Source organism: Polyodon spathula, unplaced genomic scaffold (assembly GCF_017654505.1).
Source record: "Polyodon spathula isolate WHYD16114869_AA unplaced genomic scaffold, ASM1765450v1 scaffolds_2089, whole genome shotgun sequence".
Lineage (NCBI taxonomy): Eukaryota > Metazoa > Chordata > Actinopteri > Acipenseriformes > Polyodontidae > Polyodon > Polyodon spathula.
The window spans coordinates 1-12,864 of record NW_024473563.1 but is presented as its reverse complement, the minus strand read 5'-3'; the positions used below and the strand labels follow the sequence as shown (position 1 = coordinate 12,864).

At 40.9% G+C, this 12,864-nt stretch overlaps 2 long non-coding RNA genes across 2 annotated transcripts; both read left to right on the top strand.

Annotated features, from left to right (window-relative positions):
• The first annotated feature begins 957 nt into the window (after positions 1-957).
• Positions 958-3,146, top strand: LOC121310408. The gene is made up of 3 exons (XR_005948793.1): positions 958-1,076; positions 2,644-2,715; positions 3,134-3,146. It is a non-coding gene; the product is annotated as an uncharacterized LOC121310408 (long non-coding RNA).
• An 812-nt stretch (positions 3,147-3,958) lies between these two features.
• LOC121310409 lies at positions 3,959-10,854 on the top strand. Its single transcript, XR_005948794.1, has 8 exons — positions 3,959-4,207; positions 5,086-5,115; positions 6,263-6,334; positions 6,663-6,671; positions 6,770-6,790; positions 8,389-8,409; positions 9,032-9,085; positions 10,067-10,854. It is a non-coding gene; the product is annotated as an uncharacterized LOC121310409 (long non-coding RNA).
• Positions 10,855-12,864: the final 2,010 nt, after the last annotated feature.

The following is a 12,864-nucleotide window of genomic DNA, read 5'->3' as shown; positions in this document are numbered from 1 at the left end:
GAATTCAGAACACAAACCAGGGAGGACATTCAGCCCATCAGTGCAGCAGCTGATTGATCTCAAAACTGTTAAGTCTGGTCTTAAAGGATCCCAGTCCTAACAACATGACATGGTAACCCATTCCATCCCCTCACCACACTCTGTGAGAAGGTGTTTCCTGCCCTCTGTCCTGTGTCTATCCACACTTAATTTCCAGGAGTGTCCTCCGGCCCTGGTGTCAGTGCTATGCTTGAGGTATTAGTTTGGGTTAACTTGGTCAACACCTTTCAAGTTTTTAAAGACTTCAGTCAAGTCCGCCTAACTCTTCTTTGTTCAAGCTAAACAAATCCAGTACCCTCTTCACAGTTCATTTCTTTAAGCCATGGGATTAATCTTCACCTTTATGATTGCTTCTCCATTGCTGATAGAAATGAGTCTATCACAACACCAAGGTCTTTCTTTCACACCCATTGTGTATTTCAATCCTACATTTTTCCTACTAAAAAGAGACTCAGTAATACAATTGTGAAATGTTTCAATAAGAAATATGCACTCCACAATGGGTGTGAAAGAATGAAAGAAGCAGCTCAACCACAACACCTGCTATAATGAACATGTTTATGAGCCGAGTGTTTGCAGTACTGTAGATATGAAATTCCAGAGAATGCTTCATTTTGCATAACTGATAACTAATCATTCTATTGCCTTTAATACTGTATATGGGGCTCCCTGTCTGCACCCTGCTGACCCCAGCACTGATCCTGCACTGTTTTAAGAGAACAATGGAGATCACTGATACTGTGTCAATAGATTTGGATCATAGGTTATAGAGGAAATAGTTTTCAAGTGAAGTATGGAAATTTGGAAGAGGAGGGCATCACACAATATCACAGTGTAAAGAAAGAAAGGGTCCTTGATGAGGCTTCAGTGGGGAAGGAGTGCATTTGCATGGGAGAGGGTATAAAACAGAACAGGGTGGAGGGACCAGAGCAGCTGAAGCGTGGAAAAGCAGCATCAACACCTTGTCAAGATGAAACCCTGGACTACAAGAGCCATTCTCCTCTCGGTCCTGACAGCATGGCTTCTGTCAGGGGCTGGTAAGACTGCCTTTATCCTGAGTAACGTGGGGAGGGAGGGAGGGAGGGATTGCATTGATTGCCTTCAACCTAAAATAAATGGGGGAAGAGATGGCATTGACTGACTTTCAACAGAATAACAGAAGGGTAGGGAGATAGCAGACAGCCTTCCATCGCATAGGCACCTAACCCACGGGTCAGAAGGGGCACGTGCCCCTGCACTTTGAATATTGGGGTCAGACTATATATTTTGGCCTTTCCCTTTTTTTCCTTCATAATATATGTATTGTGTTTGACATTGGTTTTGTTTTTAAAGGTTTAAAGTAAAATAAAAAAATTGAAAGCTAACAATTACAAAAAAAAACTTGTTTATTAAGGGAATGGTGGGAATGGTGCTCATGAGAGAGAACAATTTTTTTTTATTACTACAAAAAAAAGGTAAGGTTTTATTACTACAAAAAAAAGGTAAGGGAGAGAGAATATGAGCCCGTTATTAAAAATGAAATAAGAAGTTAGCAGGCTACTGTTGCTGTGGGGCTATAAATGAGTTTAAGATCAATTTCCACCAAAATCTTTTATTTCTTTTAACTTAGATTAAGTAACTATAGCAAATAGTTTCATTTCAAAATCACATAAGCTGATTTAACTTTAGTGAAAAAGTTGGCTACAATAATTATTTTCATTAAAAACGTGTAACTTTTGTTCTTTGCTGATATTAATGTTAAGCTTTCATATCAAAACTTGTGTACTTGCTAATAATTTAAACTCCCTTTAGTTTAATATTAAACATTTACGATAAAGTTATATTATGTCCATAAATGATTCTGAAAATGTAGAAATAAAATAGCTCATTGTTTACAATTAAAAAACACTGGATGTCCATTTTAACATCATAAAAAGTTTTCATGCCATGTGCAAAAGATTTAATGAATATTGTTGCATTTTTTATAATCTGTCGATTTGAATGTATTTTTTCACATTTATTTAGCCTGGTTTTAAAAACACTGTTCAGTTGTATGTGTTTTTGACAGACCTTGTCATAAGTATGGTTGAGTGAGCTATCGTGAATCATGCTACTTTCACGTTGTGTTCTGTATATCTGTTTAAGCTATTTCAGTTTGCTGCTATTTCCATAAGCTGCGAAACAAAGGGTTTAGCCTCAGCAAGCACAGGTGGAAGAATCTTAAAGACATAACAATAACACATTTCAGATAGTTATAATGCCACAAACCAGCCTAGCAGGTAATCCAGCGTTATTCATGTCTGCCTAGATGAACCTGCTGAAGTACTTTAAAAAGCAGCTCAAGCCAGTAGCAGGGAAAAGGAGCCAGTGCCTCAGCAAGCACAGGTGGAAGAATCTCGGGTCAGGATGGGGATTTAGGTAGTTCAATATCTTTGCCCCCCCCACACTTTTAAACGAAGTTAGGTGCCCCTGTTCCGCTGGGATAACATAGTGGAGATTGTAGGCTTTTCCTAAATGCTGCACTATTGAATATTCAACTTACAATAAGAATATCCTTCTTTGTTCTTAATTTGTACATTGCCATTTAAAAGAATGATTTCCCCCCTCCATTTCCTCTGTGTGCAGATGCAAGGAGCCTCCTTGAGGACTCTGAAGAGCTGAGAGATGATGATTACCAGGCCAGCAAGAGAGAACTGGGTAAGATCCATTCTTCCAGAACTCAATCCTATATTCTCAACGCAGAGGTTTGTCTACTTGTCTTGGGGTTTGATTTGATGAGCCTGTACTCCACTAGAAGAAGACACAGCATTTAGTGAACTTGAAAACTCCCATGTGTTGCATCAACCACCTCCCACCATGGGGACTCCTTATTTACCCCTAAGAAATAAGAGGTTGATTCAGACCAGAAGGATTCCCTGGTACTGTAAAATGCAGCTGTGGTTTATCCACGTGAATAGCCAAATCAACTTGTTGTTTCTTATTAAACAGATGCAAATCCCAGTTTTGCTAATAGGGTCGTTTGCATTCTCCATTCCATGCTGTCATTCCTTTCATAGCTCTGTATACAACACAGGACTGCTCTCATTAAAAATGTAACCACAGCCTGTGTTTACAGATCTCAGCAACACAGGACTGCTCTCATTAAAAATGTAACCACAGCCTGTGTTTACAGATCTCAGCAACACAGGACTGCTCTCATTAAAAATGTAACCACAGCCTGTGTTTACAGATCTCAGCAACACAGGACTGCTCTCATTAAAAATGTAACCACAGCCTGTGTTTACAGATCTCAGCAACACAGGACTGCTCTCATTAAAAATGTAACCACAGCCTGTGTTTACAGATCTCAGCAACACAGGACTGCTCTCATTAAAAATGTAACCACAGCCTGTGTTTACAGATCTCAGCAACACAGGACTGCTCTCATTAAAAATGTAACCACAGCCTGTGTTTACAGATCTCAGCAACACAGGACTGCTCTCATTAAAAATGTAACCACAGCCTGTGTTTACAGATCTCAGCAACACAGGACTGCTCTCATTAAAAATGTAACCACAGCCTGTGTTTACAGATCTCAGCAACACAGGACTGCTCTCATTAAAAATGTAACCACAGCCTGTGTTTACAGATCTCAGCAACACAGGACTGCTCTCATTAAAAATGTAACCACAGCCTGTGTTTACAGATCTCAGCAACAAAGAAATAAGCATTAAAAATGTCCTGGACAGACCACATAATTTGTTTAGAAACTCAACCTGACTAATCATCACTAATCATGCATAAATAATTTAAAAGAAAATGAAAGAAAGAAAGAAAGAAAGAAAGAAAGAAAGAAAGAAAGTTTCTTATTTGCAGGATTTAAGTTAAGCAATGACAAAAAAGCACAGTCCTGGACAGAGCACACAATGTGTTTAGAAACTCAACCTGAATAATATCACTAATCATGCATAACATCAAGGGCTAGTGTATATCCACAAATCTCATGGTTAAACCTCGCAGCTCTGCATTGCAATTTAATGGGGAGCTCTCTGCCTGCCTGTGTTCTGTGTCCTATGAAGTTGTGCACTGCAGTCGAGGGAATCCTTCATTGCTTCATGAAACTCTGTTCTCCCTGTTCCAGAGGCAGAGGATTCAGGCGACAGTGATGCTGAACTGGACAGTGATGGACTCAAATGAGAGCGGGAGTTGGGTGAGTCCTTTGAAAAGCACGTCTGGGTAGTGTGTGGGCACAACATTAAAACTTCAAGAGGAGAACATGTAGAATTACAGCTGAAAGACTTAAGGCCAAACCCCAGTGAATCTGAACACATCTAGCTGCTGTTTCTCTACTGGCACTAACACAAACCCCAGTGAATCTGAACACATCTAGCTGCTGTTTCTCTACTGGCACTAACACAAACCCCAGTGAATCTGAACACATCTAGCTGCTGTTTCTCTACTGGCACTAACACAAACCCCAGTGAATCTGAACACATCTAGCTGCTGTTTCTCTACTGGCACTAACACAAACCCCAGTGAATCTGAGCACATCTAGCTGCTGTTTCTCTACTGGCACTAACACAAACCCCAGTGAATCTGAGCACATCTAGCTGCTGTTTCTCTACTGGCACTAACACAAACCCCAGTGAATCTGAGCACATCTAGCTGCTGTTTCTCTACTGGCGCTAACACAAACCCCAGTGAATCTGAGCACATCTAGCTGCTGTTTCTCTACTGGCACTAACACAAACCCCAGTGAATCTGAGCACATCTAGCTGCTGTTTCTCTACTGGCACTAACACAAACCCCAGTGAATCTGAACACATCTAGCTGCTGTTTCTCTACTGGCACTAACACAAACCCCAGTGAATCTGAACACATCTAGCTGCTGTTTCTCTACTGGCACTAACACAAACCCCAGTGAATCTGAGCACATCTAGCTGCTGTTTCTCTACTGGCACTAACACAAACCCCAGTGAATCTGAGCACATCTAGCTGCTGTTTCTCTACTGGCACTAACACAGAGTACCATATCTGTTTCCTAATGCATGTCTAACTGTATAAACCTATTTTTGTTTTACCTGATAGGAGACAATATGATGGAGAAAAGAGCGGACAGTGAGTATAGACGGCGTATAGCTTCTTCTGTTGAGTGTGTGTCTGTATGTCTGCCTGTCTGTCTGTCTGTCTGCCTGCCGGTCTGTCTGTCTGTCTGTCTACACTGAAGCGAAAGAGGAAAACACAAAGATTGAGGGATATACACTTTGATAATATTTCATGTTTGCATTTAACATGTGTTGATGCAGCACCTTTAATAAGACTTATTGTATTAATTAATCTCCTTACATGTCAGTAAGAAGGATCGCCCAACTGAGATATAATAACTTGACTGAAAGATTGTCCTGTTCCCTTACCTTTTTATCAAGGCTAGGATGGGAATAAGATTCAGTGAAAAACCTGAAATAGAAATTTAGACAACAGCTAATAACAGATATCAGATCTTAAAGAGCATTGAAAGCAAGAGAGAACAAATGGGCCTAGAGAGTTGATTTGAAGTGAGCGACTGTGGGAGCCGCACACACTACAGCTGGGAGAGAGATCCAGAGAGTCGGGGCCATGAAGCTAAAAGAGCCGCTCTCCCAGTGTGGGGCGCTTTTGCTTGGGTATAACAAGCAGGCCAGAGTCAAAGGACCTCAGCTTGCGGGCAGGGACATAGCCCTCAGCAGGTTGGAGAGATACTCTGGACCTGTGTGATGAAGGGCCTTGTAGGCAAGCAGGAGAATTTTGAAAGTAATCCTGAACTTTACAGGTAGCCAGCAGCTGGGCGAGACAGGGGGTCTTGTGATCATGTTTTTGTGCATAAGTCTGTGTGCTTCTTTTCATATGTAATGCAGACTAAAATATCTTTCTGTTAGTAAGTGCCATCACCATCTAGTGCATAGCAGTGAATTGAAAGCAGAAGGAAGTGTGATCCAGTCACTGGCTCTTCTATAAAGACACTCTGACTGATCCAGCCTGGATTACGTACATATATCTAAGACAGGCAACTAGAACTGAAGATCAGCTCCTGAACTCAGGTGAAAACATCAGAACACACTCTAACAAAATGAAATCTGAAGCTCCTTACTGTTAATCAATCTTGTTTCATGTACATTGAAATCCTAATCCAAATGTGGAGAGTTCCTCGACATGGTCAGTGTTTAAATAGAAGGGATGCAAAGTACTGTTTGTTTAATGATCTTCACGTGCTTTCTGTCTTCTGAAGTGGATTCTGAAGTGGTCCTGACACAGTCCATGGTAGTGAAGAAGGATGCCCTGTCCAAATGATACTACAGAAGTAAGTGTCTGTCTCTCTGGAGCGGCTCCCGGTTTGGGTGAACTGCAGGGATTGTAGGCTGCAGGTCAATTGATTGAAGACATTGAGAAACACTTTAGTATTGCAACATATTCTACCAGGGAGTGTTTTCATAGTTCTGGACAGACTGGAGAAAACCCTTTGAAATGTGCCCCTTGGTGTCTTCATTAAGCCTGTAACAGCTATCCAAGTCAAGTGATATTCTCAGAGGAACAGAAAACATTGCAGTAAATGTGACACAAACATGAATATAAAGTGAACTATTAAATCCAATAACCACTGTTTCTGTTTTTCTTTCTCTTTGGAACAGCTTTCTGTTGTAAGTATTTTATTTAATGATGGTACATGAACATGTAGAAATGAATTGTCTATGTGTTTTAAATTGTATTTAATGGGGTGTGTTTATTTCATTTACAGATTATAGCATCTGTGCTCATGGTAAGTGTGAATCTGATATTTTAAGAGGATTGCTGGTTTAGAATGCATAGCTGACTAAAAGCCTCAAAGAGTCTGTAGACAAGTAAGGAGTCATGAAGCTACAAGAGTGCTCTCCCAGTGTGGGTACACTTTTGCTTTGGTTTAACATTGGTAGCAGGCCATTAGTCAGATTAGCTCAGCTTACAAGACAGGGACACAGCGGGCAACTTACAGAGTAAGCAATACATACACATGTACTGTGTGATTCACAAGAAATGTTACATGTTTACAATGGGGCCTCCTGCAGCTGATGCTGTCAATATGGAACGGGGTATTATTGTATAATGGTATGAATGAGCTGCTCTTAATAAGAAATGACATCTTTATTTAATACATACTCACATAGTGATTTGATTCTGTATTTAGTATTGTGGGAGGGTATATAAAGAAGGAGCCCTGTGGATTTTGCCAATAATAGAAATGTACAAATAGAGAAAACTCCTTTGAAATCTATAGCTCTCTAATACACTACTGAGTGCCCCATTCTTGTAAAAGCAGCCACTGCAGTGACTTCAGCTGATCTCAATATATAAGTTTTATCTTTCTCAGAAGGTACAGAAACTACTATTAAGTAAATGTGATTCTACAAATTTTATCCAGCAAAGTGGGAATATTAAATTTCAAAAGGGCCACATTGTTTATCAGTGTAACTTTCTTTCAATTCAGTGGTTAGAGTGAACAGCTGGGCTGCAGTGTGGAAGGATTGGGTTTGAATAGCTCAGTGGTTAGAGTTGGGCTGCATGTGGAAATTCAGTTGTAGTGCTGTTTTGCTTTGTGGAAGGTAATGGGTTTGAGTCTAGTGGTCAGTGGTTAGAGTGGTTAGTGGGTTTGGGCTGCAGTGTGGTGTGTGTATTTTGATTTAATGATTATAGCATGGGCTGCAGTGTGGTGGTAATGGTTTGAGTAGCTCAGTTTTAAGTTGTGGGCTGCAGTGTGGAAGGTAGTGTGTGTGAGAGCTCAGTGGTTAGTGCTGGGCTGCAGTGTGGAAGTAGCTCAGTGGTGTGCAGTGTGGTGTAGTGGTTTTGACTAGCTCAGTGGTAAGTGTGAGGCTGCAGTGTGGAATGTAGTGGATTTGACTAGCTCAGTGGTACAGTGCTGGGCTGCAAAAGTGTGAAAACAGTGTTTTGACTGGGAAGTGGTTAGTGCTGGGCTGCAAGTGTGCTAGAATGTGGGTATTGCACTTGTACTAACACATATGAATGTGCTCTTAATAAGAGTGGGTTTTAACAGCTCAGTGGTTAGCAGCTGATGCTGCAGTGTGGAAGGTAGTGGGTTTGAGTAGCTCAGTGAATTAGTGCTCTTAATAAGCAGTGTGGAAGTGTAGTTACTAGCTCAGTAAATAGTGCTCATAGTGAGGTGTTCTGTATACTGTGGGAGAGGATATAAAGAAGGAGCACTGTCTCTGGATTTTGCCAATAATAGAAATGTGCAAATAGAGATACACTCCTTTGAAATCTATAGCTCTCTAATACACTACTGAGGCCCCATTCTTGTATAAAGCAGCCACTGCAGTGACTTCAAATGGACTGAGCTCAATATATAACTTTTATCTTTGCCAGTAAGGTACAGATGCTACTATGGTAAGTAAATGGATTCTAGTTTATTTCTTTTTTATTAATGAGTCTTTTAGCAGTCGCTTTTCTCCAAAGTGACTTTGAGACTAGGGGGTGTGCTGTGCATCAACAACTGCTGCTGCAGAGTCACTTACAATAGGAGCCCAGTTTTACGTTTTGACTTGCTCAGCAGTGTGTAAGGTAGTGGTTAAACTGCATGGAGTCTGCAGTGTGTGTACCACAACCGACTACGTCATAACCTTCCGAGACAAGTACGATATACTGACCATAGTGGGAAGGCATGTGCATGCATAGGATTGGTATACTTTTTCATTCATTAGTCTTTAGCAGTCACTTTTATCACAAAGGGACATCGAGAATAGGGGTGTACTGTGCTACAAAAATGATGCTGCAGTCTTTATCAATATGAGCCCAGGGTCGTACATTTTTGACGTGTCAGCACACACAGTGGGAGTGGCTGAGCCGGGATGTGAACCTCCTGGTATCAAGCCCTTCTTTAACCAAAGCGCCACTGTCCCTGAGTAGCTCAGGGGTTTGAGTTCTGGGCTACAGTGTGGAAGGCAGTGGGTTTAAGAAGCTCTGTGTTAAAAATCTTTTATTTCTAATTTTCTTTTCTTTTTTTGTGTAGCTCATCACTATCACTACTATTTCTACTACCATCATGGGTACCACTGCCATCGCTGTGAGTATGCCTTATTATTACTGCACACATTGGCTGAGGGATATAGTAGAACAATCTGAAATAGAAAACCAAGTGTCATTCCATATCAGTTTAGAACATGTGCTTGAGCAGGTCCAATATGGATGGAGCTCCAAGAGAGACACAGAATTGTTGGAATAAGTTTTATAAAAGATGACGTCCATCATAATCCTTCAATTGGAAATATCAAGATGAGTTTATGATTCATCTTTCATCTGCATTGTCTCAAACTATTGATTGATTTGAGTTCATTCGTAACTTATTGGAAAGGGAAAGTCTAACCTGTATCCTGCAATCCAGAAATGTTACTTCATCTCATTACATGTGTGTGATCTTACACCAGAGTAACCAACTCCACTCATAATCACAGTCAATCTGATGACTGGGGTTGTTGCTGTTGTATGGTGTTTGGACAGTTGGTCTCTGTGGGAGCTCATTATGTCAGGGTTGGCGTTGAGTTGAGAAGAAGGGTCCACTCACCTCAATCTCCTGTGAAACTTTTGTCATTTTAGTGAAACAAAATCTAAAAGCAGGGACCAAACAGAGGAGCTTTGCTCTAGGATTGCTCTGAATAAAACCTCAGAAACATGTTTGAACTAGAATAGAGGGTTTGCATGTCTTTTATTGATAGGATTGTATTGCGAGGTTGTGGCGGCTCCACAGTCTAGCAGTTGATTCCATACCCTTTGGGATTGTGAAATTGCATGCATGAATTACACAAAGCTTTTCTCAAATTGCTCATTCAAATGAGTGCAATACATAGAGTGTGGAGGATGCTATCTACACATGGGAGGGAGTTCAACTCTGCAGCTCAGTGTGACACTGATTGTCTATATTATTAGACAGTGCTGACCATTACCACCCCACAATCTCATTCCCTAGCTGTGCAATGCTCTGTAGTGTAAGGATCACAACAATAGCTTTTCTGCCCAGGTTGCTGATCATGTCTTCAATTGGTTTCAGTCTGGCGTACCTACCGCTGCAGACGATGCCAGCACTACTGAGAAGCAGCAGCGCCCAGGGATCACAGTGCTGGAGTTTACCTGTCAGCAGACCTGCAAGCAAAGCTTAAACATACCAGCAACCTGCTTTTGTAGCATCGCTGCACCCTTTCTGTTCTGGTCCCTCTCCCCACACTCAGCTACAGCACCTGTACTCATTTCTATCAGGACATTCACAGTTTGATTCAAACAGCTGCTCCCTGCTGTGCATTTGGTCAATCTCTTCAAGGATATATAATAGAGACAACATTATTTTTCTATTGGCTGATACCCTACCTCTTATGAAGCAGGACTTTACATTGTATGGAAAGTTGTCCTTGTTTAACATGTAGTGTCTGATTCTAAGTGAGATCACATGCTCTCACGTGTTTGAATAGAAACACAGCTGCACATGGGAACATAAAGAAACCATTCCTCAGAGAGCGTGCTTGATTGATCTGCCCCAGCTCATAATCACTCCACCCAGTCAGGTTTGACCAGTACACTCCCTTCTTCTCCCAGTTCCACCCTGTGATGTCAAAAGTGTAGTGACAGGCGTTGTTCACACTGACAAAAACATTGTGTTTATATAGAGATTTTCTTCATCTTTCAATTATTATCAAATCTCTTTATTTGCATTCATGACAACAAATGCTCAAACTGCTGACCAGTATAAACAAAAACAACAACACTGTCTGCTGTTACATGAAACTGGGAAGAAGCCTCTCTCTTTCTGCAAAGCTTTTTCAGCAATAAAGCTATTAGCATCAATGTCTCGTTTTGGACTGGTTTGTTTCACATGACGGGTGTGCTTTTCATACTGCCACCACTGAAATCACTCACAAAGCCTCTTTATTGACAGCAAAGAACTCTTAACAGTGCAAGGGAGAATTCCTATATTTCCTCTTTCGTCTGCATTGCATATTTAGTAAAGGAGAAAGTTCCTGATTGTTTCTATAATCTCATGGGTTTAGCAGTTCAGAAGCACAGTGCTCTTTCCTGGGTAATTGTTACTTGCATATTGTGGGTAAACCAAGAGGAATTAGAGATGCTGGAGGCATTATGGCAAATCCTGCTTTTACTTTATTGTGTGCTCCCTCAATTAAACTGGTTCTTGAACCTGGACTCCATTGATGGGCAGCATGAAGTTTGTTCTTGAGCTGCTGTCAGTGAATGGAGCTGGAGCTCCAGAGACTCGGCTATTCAGTGAAGAGAAGAGGAGTTTAGGAGCTCCTCCGGTTTTCTGCACATACCAGGCTAGACTGCTGGTAAAACCAGAGCTACTGGATCTGCAGTTCAGAGTGACACTCCCTCCTATAGAGACAGACTCCACTGTGGGACTCTGAGTCAGGACAATCTGCCCTCTGGATTCTGAAAATAAAAACACAGAACATCAACCCCCCCGAGTCAACAGCCTCGTCCATTAACTGTATTCCACTCTTTGCTGAGGAAGCGCTGATATTAATAAAAATTAATAAGAATGATGATTTCTTACCATGAGCAAAGAGTGCCAGTGTCCAGAGGAGGAGCCCCAGTGAAGCCCTGCTCTCTGTGTGTCTCAGTGACTGTGAAAGGGCTCAACTGTCAACTTTAAAACCCCTGAGCAATGGAGCAGTGCAGTTATTCTAGCTGTTGTGCAGAGCAGTGATGCAGGCACAGGTATGCAAAGCACTTTCCTTTATACAAATCCTGTCCCAGGCAGTTACATGAGATCTGAGCCGTGAGCACGAGTGGGGCCTCATAGGGTTCGGCCACTTTTACTGTTTTCTTCTATTTTTCCCCCAGTCAAAGCTCTCAGTATATCACTGCTGTCTATTCTGTGTGTCTGTCTAAACTGACAATAATGCTTCTGTTTGTGTCATTATTTCAATCCTATTGAGAATTAAAGGGTATGTAGTGCCCTACCCCTAACCCTAGTGTTATACCTTCCCATGTGTTGCTGCTGCTGTACAAGTAATGGACCTGTCATTGTTCTTGTCATTGTTCTCATTTTGACAGCTTCTTCCTCTTCTAAATGCAACATCTACTTCACTGTCTTTCACAGGCCTTTCCAAGAGGTACCTTGAACTGCTACGAGTGCGTTTTCATGATTTCAATCATGCTAATATTTAACAAGCCAGTGGAAAAGGTAGAACACTCATGTATTGATTTCTTTATTGATTGATGTGTGTGAAAGGGCGCACACAATGACTGATCACACTTCACACTGTGTTGTGTTACTGATAGAAACTCTTTTATATTGTGTTTAATACAGTATTGGCTCAGATTCAAGCATCTCTCTACTGATAGAAATTATTTTATATTGTGTTTAATAAAGTATTGGCTTGTTTTGGACCCTTTGTTTAAATCGCTTCTGGCAGAACGATTTCAAGAAAAAAAATACAGCTGTGACAGAATGGAATTCAATGATAGATTCTAAATAAAGCGGCAGGTATTTCAATCAATATATTAAATAACATATTTACCCTGAAATATTATCAAAATGCATTCCATTTTAATATGGAAATTGTTATTAAAAAAAGCCTACCCTAATGGATATACCTACAAGGAAAATCTGCATGCCATGAACCAGTGATATAAATGAAGAATTGTACATTTCAGTGAATACATTTTATTTGTATTCACATTTCACCTATTAGATACACACACATAATCAGTGATCAGAATATTCTCTCGTCTAAAACGGCATCAATGTCAATATCTTAACTGTCAAGAGGATGTATGCGGCCTCTCAGCATGAAAGAGAAGCAGCAACAGCTGCCGAGCCGTCTTGAAATGTGA